Genomic DNA, 14,824 nt, shown 5'->3' with positions numbered 1-14,824 from the left:
ACAGTTAAGCGACTCCATTGGATGAATATATTTGACAAGCTTATGCTAGCCAATTCCTTTGTTTTCTGATGCCTTGTTCATTTGACTAGACTAACGGCTAAGAATTCTGTTTTTTACTATACTGGCGCGCAGAGCGCTATGGCTTATATCATGGTCAGCTGTCGTGACTTTAATAAATAAGCTACTTAACTTCCCTTCAAGGGGCAGACCCTATTCGGGCCTGGTTTGAAGGAGATTATTGCTTATATCACTGGAGGAAAAGGTCATGCCCTTCCTCAGGATAGGTCTAAATCAAGGGCAAAAAAAAAAAAGAAGTCTAATTTTCGTACCTTTTAAAAACTTCAGGGCAGGTGTGGCATCCTCTTCCTCTAAGGCAAAACAAGAGGGAATTTTTGCTCAGTCCAAGGCGGTCTGGAGACAATCGGACCTGGAACAAAGATAAGCAGGCCAAGGAGCCTGCTGCTGCCTCTAAGGCAGCATGAAGGAACGGACCCCTATCCGGTAACGGATCCTATAGGGGGCAGACTTTCATTCTTTGCCCAGGCGTGGGCAAGAGATGCCCAGGATCCCTAGGCATTGGAATTTATATCCCAGAGATATCTTCTGGATTTCAAAGATTCCCCCCCAAAAAAAGGGGAGATTTCGCCTTTCACAATTATCTGCAAACCAGATAAAGAAGGAGGCATTCTTACATTGTGTACGAGATCCATCCAGTTCCAAGAGAGGAACAGGAACAGAGTTTTTACTCAAATCTGTTTGTGGTTCCCAAGGAGAGGGAACCTTCAGACCTATTTTTGATCTAAAGATCTTAAACAAATTCCTCAGAATTCCGTCATTTAAGATGGAAACTATTCGTACCATCTTAACTATGATCCAGGAGAGTCAATAGAGGACTACAATGGATTTGAAGGATGCTTATCCTCACATTGTGATGCATAAAGATCACCATCGTTTTTCAGGTTTGCCTTTCTAGACAGGCATTACCAGTTTGTAGCTCTTTCCTTTGGGATATCTACAGCCCCAAGAATCTTTATGGAGGTTCTGGGGTCGCTTTGGCGGTCCTTAGACCGCGGGGCATAGAAGTGGCCCCTTATTTAGACGATATCCTGATACAGGCGTCAAACATCCAAATTGCCCAGTCTCATACGGACGTAGTACTGGCATTTCTGAGATCACATGGGTGGAAAGTGAACAAGGAAAGAGTTCTCTATCCCCAATCTCAAGGGTTTCCCTCCTAGGGACTCTGATAGATTCTGTAGAAATGAAAATTTACCTGACGGAGTCCAGGTTGTCAAAGTTTCTAAATTTCTGCCGTGTTTTTTTCATCCCATCCGCGCCCTTCGGTGGCTCAGTACATGAATGAAATCGGCTTAATGGTAGCGGCAAGGGACATAGTACCGTTTGCACGTCTACATTTCAGACCGCTGCAACTATGCATGCTCAGTCAGAGGAACGGGGATTACACAGATTTGTCCCCCTGTTAAACCTGGACCAAGAGACCAGAGATTCTCTTCTCTGGTGACTGTCGGGTCCATCTGTCCAAGGGTATGACCTTCCGCAGGTCAGATGGGACAATTGTTACAATAGATGCCAGCCTTTTAGGTTGGGATGCAGTCTGGAACTCCCTGAAGGCTCAGGGATAGTGGACTTAGGAGGAGACCCTCCTTCTAATAAATATTCTGGAACTGGGAGTGATATTCCATGCTCTTCAGACTTGGCCTCAGTTAGCAACTCTGAGGTACATCATACTCAGTCGGACAATATACACGACTGTGGCTTACATCAGCCATCAAGGGGGAACAGAAGTTCCCTAGCGATGTTAGAAGTCTTACAATAATTCACTGGACAGAGACTCACTCTTGTCTATCAGCTATCCATATCCCAGGTGTTGAGAACTGGGAGGTGGATTTTCTAAGTCGTCAGACTTTTCTTCCGGGGGAGTGGGATTTCCTCCGGAGGTCAAGACCAAGCAGGAGAGGGCTTTGGTGTTTTTGACAGCGCCTGCGTAGCCACGCAGGACCTGGTATGCAGATCTGGTGGACATGTCCTCCTTTCCATCACGGTCTCTGCTTCAGAGACAGGTCCCTCTACCTCAGGGTCCTTTCAACCATCTAAATAGAATCAATCTGAGATGGACTGCCTGGAGACTGAACGCTTGATGTTATCAAAGCATGGCTTCTCCGAGTCAGTCATTGATACCTTAATACAGACATGAAAGCCTGTCTCTAGGAAAATTGAACATAGATATGGTGTAAATATCTGATTGTTATGAATCCAAGGGTTACTCATGGAGTAAAGTCTGGATTCCCAGGATATTATCTTTTCTCCAAGATGTTTTTGAGAAAAGTGTTGTCAGCTAATTCCTTAAAAGGGGACAGATTTTTACTCTGTCTATTTTTTTGCACAAGCGTCTGGCAGGTATTCTAGACGTTCAGGCTTTGGTTAGATCCAAGCCTGTGTTTAAAACTGTTGCTCCGCCATGGAGCTTAAACCTGATTCTTAAGGTTCTTCAAGAAGTTCCGTTTGAACCTTTTTTGTTCCATAGATATCAATCTTTATCTTGGAAAGTTCCTTTTGGGTAGCTAATTCCTCGACTCGTAGAGTCTCAAAGTTATCTGTGTTACAATGTGATTCTCCTTATCTGGTCCTTCGTACGGATAAGGTAGTCCTGCGTACCAACCTGGGTTTTTTCCTAAGGTGGTATCTAACAAGTACATCACTCAAGAGATAGTTGTTCCATGCTTGTATCCTAATCCTTCCTCAAAGAAGGAACGTCTATTACACAATATTGGACGTGGTTTGTGCTTTAAAGTTTTACTTACAAGCTACTACAGTTTTCATCAAACGTTCACCTTGTTTGTTGTCTATTCTGGACAGAGGAGAGGTCAAAAGACTTCAGCAGCCTCTCTGTCTTTTTGGTTAAAAAGCATAATTCATTTAGCTTATGAGACTGCTGGACAGCAGCCTCCTGAAGGGATTACAGCTCATTCTACTAGAGCTGTGGTTTTCACTTGGGCCTTTTTTAAATGTGGCTTCTGTTGAACAGATTTACAAGACTGAGTCTTGGTCTGCGCTTCATACTTTTCAAATTTAACAAATTTGATACCTTGCTTCTTCGGAGGCTATTTTTGGGAGAAAGGGTTTTTTTACAGGCAGTGGTAACTTCCGTTTAAGTGTACCTGCCTTGTCCCTCCCATCATCCGTGTACTTTAGCTTTGGTATTGGTATTCCATTAGAAAAAGGATGATCCGTGGACTGGATACACTTAACAAGAGAAAACATAATTTATGCTTACCTGATAAATTTATTTCTCTTGTAGTGTATCCAGTCCACGGCCCGCCCTGTCACTTTAAGGCAGGTAATTTTTTCATTTGAACTACAGTCACCACTGCACCCTATGGTTTTTCCTTTCTCTGCATGTTTTCGGTCGAATGACTGAATATGGCAGTTAGGGGAGGAGCTATATAGCAGCTTTGCTGTGGGTGGACTCTTGCAGCTTCCTGTTGGGAAGGAGAATATATTCCATAAGTAATGGATGATCCGTGGACTGGATACACTACAAGAGAAATAAATTTATCAGGTAAGCATAAATTATGTTTTTTGTTGGGCTGCGTGGCTCTTATGGCCTTGGTGCGCTTTTCTCTGGCCTGCACGGTGTACCTTGTGACTATGCGTGATCATGTTCCGCATTCAATTTCCGTATTTCTGACTGCGTGGAGATGGAGAGAGTCCGTTTTGCTAGTTGTCTGGGTCACAGGAGGTGGTGAGTGCCCCAGCCATTGGGGGTGTAAGGTGCTGTTTATTTTTTTTCTTCTATCCATAATTTCTATCCAAGTTATGGAGGATTCTGATGTTTTTGGAGACGGATGTCTCTGATTCAGATTCTACTTCTTGGGAGGAGTATGAGATCGCCCGGGTAATCCATGCCCATCAGTTATGTTCCAAATGCCGCTTTAGAGTGCTCTCTTCTCCTGCAACAGGGAACTTAGTCGGCCGAGCCATCCGCCCCTGGGATACCACATCCCATGAGGCGAGTACCTTAGAACCTTCCCTAGCTATGAAAGCAGGTGTCTCTAATGCCGTTACCCCTTCTCCGGAAGGCGACTTGTTTCCTCCAGAGTTTACGACACGGTTCCGCATGGCCATATCTTTGGCGTTGGCAAATTTACATTTTCCTGAGAGGGATGTTTTAATGAGATACTGTCCGTGTTCTGTTAACCAGGGCTCGTATGGCGTGAGATCGTCTTGGTCAGATCAGTCATCTGGGGAAGCGTTTTCTTCTGAAGCTTCAGGGGCCCAAACCTCGGGGTCGGGGTCCTCAGTTGCCCCGGCGGAGGTAAGTCTTGCTTTTTGTCATAGACTGGCGCGCCTTCGTGTCCTACTGTGGCATGTTTTGGCGGTGCTGGAGGATTCCAATCCTAATGGGTTGAGGGATCCCTCGGTCTTCTGTCCTAGACAGCAAGCTGGGTTAGACGTGGGGGGATGAGTTAATTTCCTTGTCGTCTCCAATTTACTTTCTTTTTGGGGTAACTTATTCCAGTTCTGAGCTTCGGGAGAATGAGGTCTATGATTGGCTTGTCCTGTTAGTGTGCTCATTCTTCTTGAGCGTTAACCTGCGGGTGCTGCCCTCTTTTTATTTGATCCGGTTAGAATGTATTTTATTTCTTTTTGAGAAGCTAATGTCAGTTATAATTTTTCCGTTGGGAAACATTTCTTTGGAATTAGATGACTTTTTCAAATAAAGATAGCAAGAGAACAAAGAAATTGATAATAGGAGTAAATTAGAAAGTTGTTTAAAATTACAAGCTCTATCTGAATCGCGAAAGAAAAAAAATGTGGGTTCAGTGTCCCTTTATGGGTTAGTACATTGTTATGTCTATAGTTACTTTTGTCGATTCCTATTGGGGTTTCAATTTTTCTGTGGCCTGTGTCAGTTCTGAGTGCCGTATGTAGCAGGCTGGTCCTGGTCAGGTGCTGTTTTCCCTTCCTTAAAGGGACAGTTCACCCAAAAATGTTCTCCCCTTTAAATTGTTCCCAATGATACATTTTACCTGCTGGAGTGTTTTTTAAATTGTTTACAAGTAGCTCCTTTACCCCTATTTTGGCATTTGCAATAGCTGATTTAGCCTGTGGTATCCCAACCTATACTGAAAGTTTCTATACTGGAGTATATATTCTATTGAATAGCCTAAGTAAACACAGCCAGCAGAAGAGATTGCACTCTCAGTGGGGGGCATGATAGTTAAAGGACAATAAAACTGTAGTTTTTGAAATAATGTTTCTTGTAATAGGGCTCCTTAGTGTGAAAGGCACTGATTAAGAGGCTTTTTTTTTTTTTTTTATTATATTGCTTTTTTCAATCTTACCGTTTCCTTCTTAACTGGCCGTTTTAACTCCTGGATGACTTCCCCTCTAGCACTTCAGAGATCTCCATTATGTATGCCTCCAATAGAAGCTACTATGCTAATGATATATAAGCATATTTAAGTGGCTTATGCACGCTCCCGTGCACCTGTGCAGTATCTCCAAAGTTGAAGAGCATGCTCAGTGGGAAAGTTTGTGAAGTGTCAGTTTTTTTTTTAACTGGGGAAAAAAAAACATTTGCAGCATTATTGAACCTGTCGCATCTTAAACAGGAAAATAGCCTATTGTCATCACAAAGAGCCGGTCAAATGACCAGTAGCACGCCCTGCAGCTTTTCCTATTATAGGGGAATTTTTAACATCGATCCGTCATAGGCACTGCTGGGAATATTGGCTACTTCTAAGCAGCAGGTGTTCTATTGCAACATTCACAAAAGTATGATTTTGATGGTTCACCTGCAGCCCTAACGCTACGCAACTGCAGTGGCAACTTAGTAATGACATCACCTGCAGGTTCAGCGCGCAGAACACAGAAGCTAAGCAGAGCTTCACAACGCACGTCTTCATACATCAGCTGTGAGACTCAGGCCACTAAAGTGCGCATGCGTGAAGCCAGCTGCGCTCTCTCCCGCTACCCTAGGTATCTCTCTGTCCCTTTAAGCTCTATTTCATCCACGTGGTGCCGGTATACTGGCTGCCCTGGTTGGGTGATGAATTGCTCTCTCGGATGAGGAGTTCGTTTTTTCTCTGGTTTCTCTTCAGATCGAATAAAGCTTTCGCCTTTATTAAAGATTTCCTTGGAGAGGATCATCCATGAGTTTTCAAAGGTTTTTTGAAGCTCTGCCCCTTGCAGGGCTAAAACATGGTAGAGGAGGCCTTTCGTTCCTAGTCGTCAGGCTGGTTCTTGCTTCTTTTTTTGGGTGGGGCATCGGAGGGATTGTACTCAGTCCTCATTGTCCTGATTGTTGGCGGGGTTCCAGAAGCGGATCCTGCTAAAGATTACTCTTTGAGTTCCAGAGGTCCTAGGGTTCTCCATTCCTGATGGGACTGGAGGTTTAGATGACTCCTTGGACATCTGGGGTACCAGGTTGGGGCGATATTTATCTCCTCTATGGTATTCTTATTGTATTTTTGAGGCCTTGATAACGGTTACTCTTCCTTAAAGGGGTAGAGATGTCTTAGGCTTAATTTTTCCCCTTCTTGGGGCTGGTTGGGGGGTCATCTGTTCGGGAAGTTCGGGCATTTACGTCCTTTTTCTTCCTACTACTTTTTCTCAACTGCTCCTGTGTTTTTGGGGCTCTGGAGAATGCGCTTGTCTCCGTTTTTCCTGGAGCTACCCTTACTTAAGATATCTGTTTTATCTGTCACTCGACAGGAATTGAGGCTCGTCCATCGTTAATTCATTGAGCTGTCTGGGGTTTCCTGGAGGTTGATCCTGATGGGATTGTTTGGAGACTATTTTATTTTCTCAATCTGGATTATCTAGTTTTGAGCTCTAACTTTGTTGCCCCTCGAGCCTTTAGGAGATATGCTCTCTGTCTCTGGGATGCTTAGCGATCGTTCAGTGTCCAAGGACCTTTGGATGTGGCTGTGGTTGCATCTCCTTGGGTGCAGGTTCTCTGTGTGGGTATCCCTATGGTTCCTCTGGGGTTACTACCTCGCAACATGTTATTGTCTTGGATATCTGACCGCATCTCTTAGATGAGTCTTGGGCGGTTCAGTCCTTCCGGTTCTGAGACTTACACTTGCCCTTTCAGGGTTTTTTTTTTTTTCTCTCATTGAAGACTTGGAAATAGCCAGGCAGTCTAGCTGACTAGCAAGCGGGAGATTGCTGTCACAATCTGTTGCAGTTATTTGCACCTTAAAAGTGTGCTCGGTGGCTATTTGTTTTTCTACTGGGACGGCTGTTGCAGCTACAATCAGTATTGCCTTTGCCGTCTGTCTGCTGTTGCACTCTCCATGCCTGTGGGCGGGTGAGTGGTTATATTTGGTTTTCCACTTCCCCTTAAAGAGATTGAGGCATACCACAGTATCCACCTAGTGCCCCGGAGGTCTTCCTCTGTTCAGTAGGGTCCCCCCTGCCCTGCATACAGGATGTCATGAAGGGTTGGATTCTGGTATCGGTGCCGTCCACTGTGTCCCTTCTTGTAGGGTAAGGTAAGGGTCCTGGAGCTCAAGCTCGTTCTATGTTCTGTCATAGCTTAGTTGGTTAACATGCCAGTCTTGTTAGCATATTGTGGAGTTTGCTTTACCCATTGGTACCGTTTCATTTAGTTCCTCTCCTTTTTCCTTACTAAGGATCTGGGTGGTCCGGGGAATGGTTTATTTCCCTGTTTTCGGACATTGCCTGGGTGCTGAGTTTGTTACCTCGAAGAGGGGGTCAGAGGTCTGTCTGGTTGAGCCTGGACCGCGTATCTTACTTAGATCTTGTGTTCCCTCCTTAACTGGGAGGCTTTGGTGTTTCCTTCCTCAGCAGGGGGCTTTCTCTGTTGGTTTTGGATGCTCTCCTACCTCGTTTTTCCTGGGAGGGAGTGGGTTTCTGCATTCCTTTGGAATATTTCCTCTGAGATCCCTGGGGCAGTTCCTAGCTTGGTTGGCTAGTGTTAACGGCTGTAGTCTGCTTGACTTCTGTTGCAGAGGGAAACCTGTGGCTTCATCTGGAGCACGAAATGATCTCCGGTGCTATTTTTCGGCGGTTCCCTGGGGTGGATTTTATCACTCGGTCGCTCTTTCATAGTGCGGTTTGCACGCTGTGTGAGGAATGGGGTCCACCTTGTCTCTCTAGGTCTCCAGGGATGGGACGTTACATGGTCCATTGGACTTCCGTTAAGATAGAAGTAATGGTTTTTTCATCCCTTCTCTTTGTTCGGTTGTTGGAGTTCATCCTCTCTGCGTTTTGTCCTGTTGCAACCTTTGTTTGCGCTTGGAGTTCGGCTAGGGTTCCTTTTACCCTAGTGTGATGGTCTTTAGATCTCTGAGTTCCACTTTCCTTCAGGTGGTATGTGGAGGTTCCCTTCCCTCTGGTCGGGGGTAAGTTTCAGTGTAGACTTGGAGCCTGCGGAACTGGTCTCCTCGGAGGCGCTGTGCTCGGTGGAATATACTGATTCTGAGCGGTCTCTTAATAGGGCCTTGCTGGTTTTAACAGATGGGCAGTTACCTGGTACTTTAAGGTTTTATCCTTCTGTATCTGGTGAAGCAGTTGTTTTTGTCAGGTGTTTGGGTAATTTCAGGCTGTGGTGCCCTCTATGCATTTTTTGCATTCAGTGTCCTCTATAGCTTGGGTATTGTTTTCCCAAAAGTAATGAATGTGGCTGTGGACTCTCCCCGTTTAAGAAGAAAAATTATGCTTACCTGATAATTTTCTTTTCTTCTGACGGGGAGAGTCCACAGCTCACCACCCACGTTTTTTTTTATGGGGCAGCCGTTTATTTATTTTTTATTCTTCTGGCACCTTTTTCACCCTGACATTTCTCCTACTGTTCCTTGTTCCCTTGGCAGAATGACTGGGGATGAGTAAAGTGGGGGAGGTATTTAAGCCTTTATCTGGGGTGTCTTTTCCTCCTCCTGGTGGCCAGGTTCAATATTCAAAGTAATGAATGCAGCTGTGGACTCTCCCCATCAGAAGAAAAGAAAATTATCAGGTAAGTATAATTTAAATTTTTGCATTGATTGTGTGATGTGCTGGGTAGGGAGGGTATCTAGTCATATAAATAGCTTGGGATACCTTTTTTGATGTATAATCTAATTGTTTGAAGTTGTAGTGCAACTCTCAATTGAAAGTGCATAGAACTAATTTTCCTCCGCTCATACCTGTCATTTTGTCTTTGTACTGTTAGACATCCCCCAAAACGTGCATTAAGACACGGCATGCTGAGAAGTGTGATAAAATATAACATCTGTCATCTGAATAAATATGGCCCTACCTTTTCTTTCCTAAGATATGGAGAGTCAATGGATGTCTTCAATTACTAGTGGGAATATCACTCTTGGCCAGTAGGAGGAGGCAAAAAGAACCACAGCAAAGCTTTTAAAGGGATACTGAACCAAATTTTTTTCTTTCACGATTCAGATAGGGCATGCAATTTTAAGCAACTTTCTAATTTACTCCTATTCATTTTTTTCGTTCTCTTGCTATCTTTATTTGAAAAATAAGGCATCTAAGCTAAGCAGCAAGCCAATTTTTGGCTCAGTACACTGGACAGCACTTGTTTGTTGGTGGGTGAATTTATCCACCAATCAGCAAGAACCCAGGTTGTTCACCAAAAATGGGCCAGCTTCTAAACTTACCTTCTTGCTTTTCAAATAAAGATACCAAGAGAATAAATAAAAAATGATAATAGGAGTGAATTAGAAAGTTGCTTAAAATCGCATGCTCTATCTGAATCACAAAAATTGGGTTCAGTGTCCCTTTAAGTGTCACACCCCTACCCATATTTCCCAGTCATTCTCTTTGCTTCTGTCAATGGAGGTGGTGAAGTTTGGTGTCTAATGAAAATTTGATTCCACTTGCTACAAGCAAGATTTTTGGGTATAGCTGTAGTCCACGTCAATCTCTGCAGTAGAGTAGGGGTGGTTTTAAAGCAGTTAGAAAGTTGTGTGGTAGTCCTTGCTGGGTTTTCTAACATATTTGCTGCCCATGGTATAGAAAGTCTCTGTAAGGAGTATGTATCCTTTCGAGCTGACTACCTGCTGGACAGCTGGATTTGCAGGTAAGTACTTTTTGTCTTCTAGGTCTTGGAGACACAAAACCCAATTTTTTTCTTTCATGATTCAGATAGAGCATGCAATTTTTTTTTTTAAAAATATTTATTTATATCCAACAGAGTGTACAATCAAATAAATTCAACCTCTTTGTGCCACGCAGGGCCAGGTAGGGCATATTATATTACAAAACAAAAACAATTTTAAAACAAGAATTTCACTTTCTCTTACCAAATTAATGATCCCCTTATATGAAATATTTGTACACATAGTTGGGATTTTTCTATTTTAAATACAGAAAGAAAACAATTAAACACATTAAATAAACAAGGACACACAAAAGAGAAAAAAAAAAAATAATTTAACTGTAACTTTTGGCTGGGGAGGGTCACCATATTCCCAAAAGGACCAATTCCATGTCTTTGAATGGGTATATTAAATATTCAATCTCGCTGGGAGGTAGAGCTTTAATAAAATTCGACCACTTGGAGAAAAAACTCCTCACGTCTTGGTCACTGTGTAGATCAGTATCAAGTTGTTCGATAATACACTGCTTTTTTAAACAATTTTTTACCTCTGAAATGCTCGGGGTTACTTTCAGCTTCCATTTTTTCAAAATTAAATATCTAACCGCAAGTATTACTAAGATGACTATTTTAAGTGTATCCTGAGGAAGGCCTAGATCTGTGACAGGAAAAATTATGTTTGAAGGAGATAATGTCAAGGAGGGCGCGCCCACCACGTTTCTTAACCAATACTGTATCTTTAACCAAAAATTTCTACTTTTTGGACAGTGCCAGGACATATGAATGAGGCTAGCCGACATGTATGAGCATTTTGGGCATTTGTTAAAACTGGCGTTCCGACATTTAGTCCTTTTCTGGAGAAAAAGATGTCATGCGGACTAATTTAACGTGTGCCTCTCGCCAAGATGCGGAGACTGAATCCTTGATTCAGTGTGTGACAGAGAACATAACTTCTTCCACACCTGAATTGGGTTATAGATAGATTTTATCTTTTTTATTTCAGGCGGAAGTAGATTATTGTTACAATGTAATAAGGCTATCAAGGAGTATGGATGGGCCATGTTACTTTCCAGTTCGAGACTTGTTACATAGTTAGCTAGCCAGTCCATAGCTACTCTGGCCTGAAACACTACATTGTATAGTCTGATATCTGGTAAAGAGAGTCCCCCATTTCTTTCATGTAATTAGCAAGAGTCCATGAGCTAGTGACGTATGGGATATACATTCCTACCAGGAGGGACAAAGTTTCCCAAACCTCAAAATGCCTATAAATACACCCCTCACCACACCCACAAATCAGTTTTACAAACCTATGGAGGTGGTGAAGTAAGTTTGTGCTAGATTCTACGTTGATATGCGCTCCGCAGCAGGTTGGAGCCCGGTTTTCCTCTCAGCGTGCAGTGAATGTCAGAGGGATGTGAGGAGAGTATTGCCTATTTGAATTCAATGATCTCCTTCTACGGGGTCTATTTCATAGGTTCTCTGTTATCGGTCGTAGAGATTCATCTCTTACCTCCCTTTTCAGATCGACGATATACTCTTATATATACCATTACCTCTACTGATTCTCGTTTCAGTACTGGTTTGGCTTTCTACTACTTGTAGATGAGTGTCCTGGGGTAAGTAAGTCTTATTTTCTGTGACACTCTAAGCTATGGTTGGGCACTTTTATATAAAGTTCTAAATATATGTGTTCAAACATTTATTTGCCTTGACTCAGGATGTTCAACGTTCCTTATTTCAGACAGTCAGTTTCATATTTGGGATAATGCATATGAATTAATCAATTTTTTTCTTACCTTAAAATTTGACTTTTTCCCTGTGGGCTATTAGGCTCGCGGGGGCTGAAAATACTTCATTTTATTGCGTCATTCTTGGCGCTGTTTTTTTTGGCGCAAATTTTTTTTTTTCTGTTTCCGGCGTCATACGTGTCGCCGGAAGTTGCGTCATTTTTTTGACGTTTTTTTGCATCAAAAGTGTCGGCGTTCCGGATGTGGCGTCTTTTTTGGCGCCAAAAGCATTTAGGCGCCAAATAATGTGGGCGTCTTTTTTGGCGCTAAAAAATATGGGCGTCACTATTGTCTCCACATTATTTAAGTCTCATTATTTATTGCTTCTGGTTGCTAGAAGCTTGTTCACAGGCATTTTTTCCCATTCCTGAAACTGTCATTTAAGGAATTTGATCAATTTTGTTTTATATGTTGTTTTTTCTATTACATATTGCAAGATGTCTCAGTTTGTCCCTGAGTCAGAAGCCACTTCTGGAAAAATGCTTAACTGAGTTTCAGTTCTACCAAAGCTAAGTTCATTTATTTTAAATGTTATAAATGTTTATCTTTAGCTATGGTTTGTAATAAGTTATTATGATATACTTTTACATGCAGATTCCATTAGTATTTATGCTTTATACATTTCCATTCTTAAGTGCAAGAAATGTTTAGAAGATTTATAAGAAATATTTTTTCTGATTAAGGCTATGTCTGACTTCGTGCCTTCTAATACGATTTTTAGGTCTTTTTCACTTCTTTTTTAATTATTGAAGTTTCAAATGACCAACAACATACTGATTTATCCTTCTCTGATGATGTTTTTTTCTCTTTCAGAAATTCTCTTCATCAGATATTGACACTAACAAATCTACTTTTTTATATAATTTTTTTTATTATTAAAGTACATTTGTTCTTTGTTGAAGAGGTGTTGATTATTTTGGATATTAAGGTAACTAGTTCTTTAAGACTAGCTGACACTATTTCTGCCTTTTTATTTCTTCTGTGATTTCAGAGGTTTTCTTTCCAATTCCCCATACTAGGGAATGGAATAGGCTGAGAATTTTCTTTTATTTTTAAACTATATTCTTTGTCAGCAGTTAAATTCAATTTGGAGGGTTCTCCAATTTATTGGAGCTATCTCTACTCCTACTAATTATGCTATTGTTTTTATAGCAAAATAGTATTTATTTTCCTTTAGATAGTTGTATCTTATTTTTGGAAAATTATTTAGTTTCAGGTACTTTTCTTGGTCCTGTGATATTGAAATTGCTTCATTTTTTCTGTTTACTTTAAGATCAAGTATCAGATCATGATTTATTTTAGCATTGTTAAGGGACAACATTTACTAGACTAGGTGCCGTTGCATTTCTCTTGTTGTTTTGCATTTTGCAAGTCCTCTGTTTTGACTGGTCCTTTAAACTGGACTATCATGCTAATGATTTCATTTGTGTCTTCATTTTATTGAATATATTCGCAGATGAGGGTTAATCTATGTCTTTAGCTATTTTAGCTAGAAGAATTCTGTGATTAAAAAAAAAAAAAAAGAAAATCCATATTTCTTTTGTTTTAAGATAATCAATTATAATTGGATTCAATTCTTAACTGTTACTATGGGCTTCAAGATTGAGTTCTAAGACTAAAACTTTAAGCTTATACTAGTTTGGTTGTTCTTATTAAGGAACGAATCCTGAGTTCTTTCCCAAGTAACATGTTTTTAATTGGGGTTCGAAATTAGCTCCCTAATGTTGCGATGCACGTGCCGTATTCCAGCTTGGCTGGTAAGGGGCAGGTTAAGACTTCTTTGAAATTTCTTTGGTTCTATTTTGTCCAAATTTCTTTGATTTTATTCCAGTAAGGCTAACACTTTCTTTCAGTGTGTTTCTGTCCTATATATTTTGGATACTGTTGAGGCATGGCTGGGTACTCATGGGGTTCAAGCGCTGCTCAGACCTGGAATCTTCTGGGGTTTTTATTCCAGTTCCTTTTCTAGGAACTGGGTTTTGGAGTTTTATTCAAACTATTCTGCCTTTTTTGTGGTCATTGATAGCATTATTTGTTTTATTGAGATACAATAAATGCGTATTCATTTTTCTGTTTTCATTCAGATTATTTCCTGAGGATGCGGATTCTCATATGTTTCACTTGCTCTTCAGGACATAGTTAGAGGATCTTTTTTCAAAAGCTCTTGATTCCTCACGCAAGGGTCACCTTTTTTTTTTAGGTTTCCAGATGGTTTATGTCACTATCTTTGTCTCTATCAGACAAGGGACAATTTGTATTGGGTTCCATCTGTCGGTACCTTTTAGTCTCTATTATTTCCTTCAGTTGCTATATATGCATAGAAGTTTTAACAGCATTGGATTCAATTCCCTTTGCTCATTTTCAATGGAAAGATCCTTTCCAGCTTTTTATGAGTGTTGTTTCTTCAAGAACATGGTTGGAGGATCAATTAACCAAAAAGTTTGTTGATTCCTCAGACAAGAGTAACCTTTTTTGATTTCCGGATAGATTCAGTGTCCATGACTCTGTCTCTGTTGGACAGGAGATGTCTGAAATTGGTTTCAGCTTATCGAAACCTTCAGTCTCAATCATTCCCTTCGTTAGCCTTATGCATGGAAATTATAGGTTCTTATGACTGCTGCATTGGACGTGTTCCCCTTTGCTCATTTTCACATGCGACCTCTTCAGCTCTGTATGCTGAACCAGTGGTGCCGGGATTATACAAAGATATCTCATTTAATATCTTTAAAACTGATTGTTCGACACCCTCTGACGTGGTACAGACCACCATCGTTTAGTTCAGGGGGCTTCTTTTTTTCTTCCAACCTGGACTGTGATCTCAACAGATGCAAGTCTGACAGGTTGGGGAGCTGTATGGGGGTTTCTGACAGCACAAGGGGTTTGGGAAATCTCAGGAGGTGAGATTACCAATCAATATTTTGGAACTCCGTGCAATTTTTAGAAG

At 41.4% G+C, this 14,824-nt stretch overlaps 1 protein-coding gene and 1 non-coding gene across 3 annotated transcripts in view; both read left to right on the top strand.

Moving 5' to 3' along the window:
* MKLN1 (muskelin 1) overlaps nt 1–14,824 on the top strand; it is a 512,658-nt gene that overhangs the window by 153,636 nt on the left and 344,198 nt on the right. The window lies entirely within an intron of this gene.
* Nucleotides 6,106–6,220, top strand: LOC128665318 (U5 spliceosomal RNA). The gene has a single exon (XR_008403081.1). It is a non-coding gene; the product is annotated as a U5 spliceosomal RNA (small nuclear RNA).

Source organism: Bombina bombina, chromosome 6 (assembly GCF_027579735.1).
Source record: "Bombina bombina isolate aBomBom1 chromosome 6, aBomBom1.pri, whole genome shotgun sequence".
Classification (NCBI taxonomy): domain Eukaryota; kingdom Metazoa; phylum Chordata; class Amphibia; order Anura; family Bombinatoridae; genus Bombina; species Bombina bombina.
Note: the sequence above shows the minus strand (reverse complement) of the source record. Positions and strands in the feature narration are given on the sequence as shown.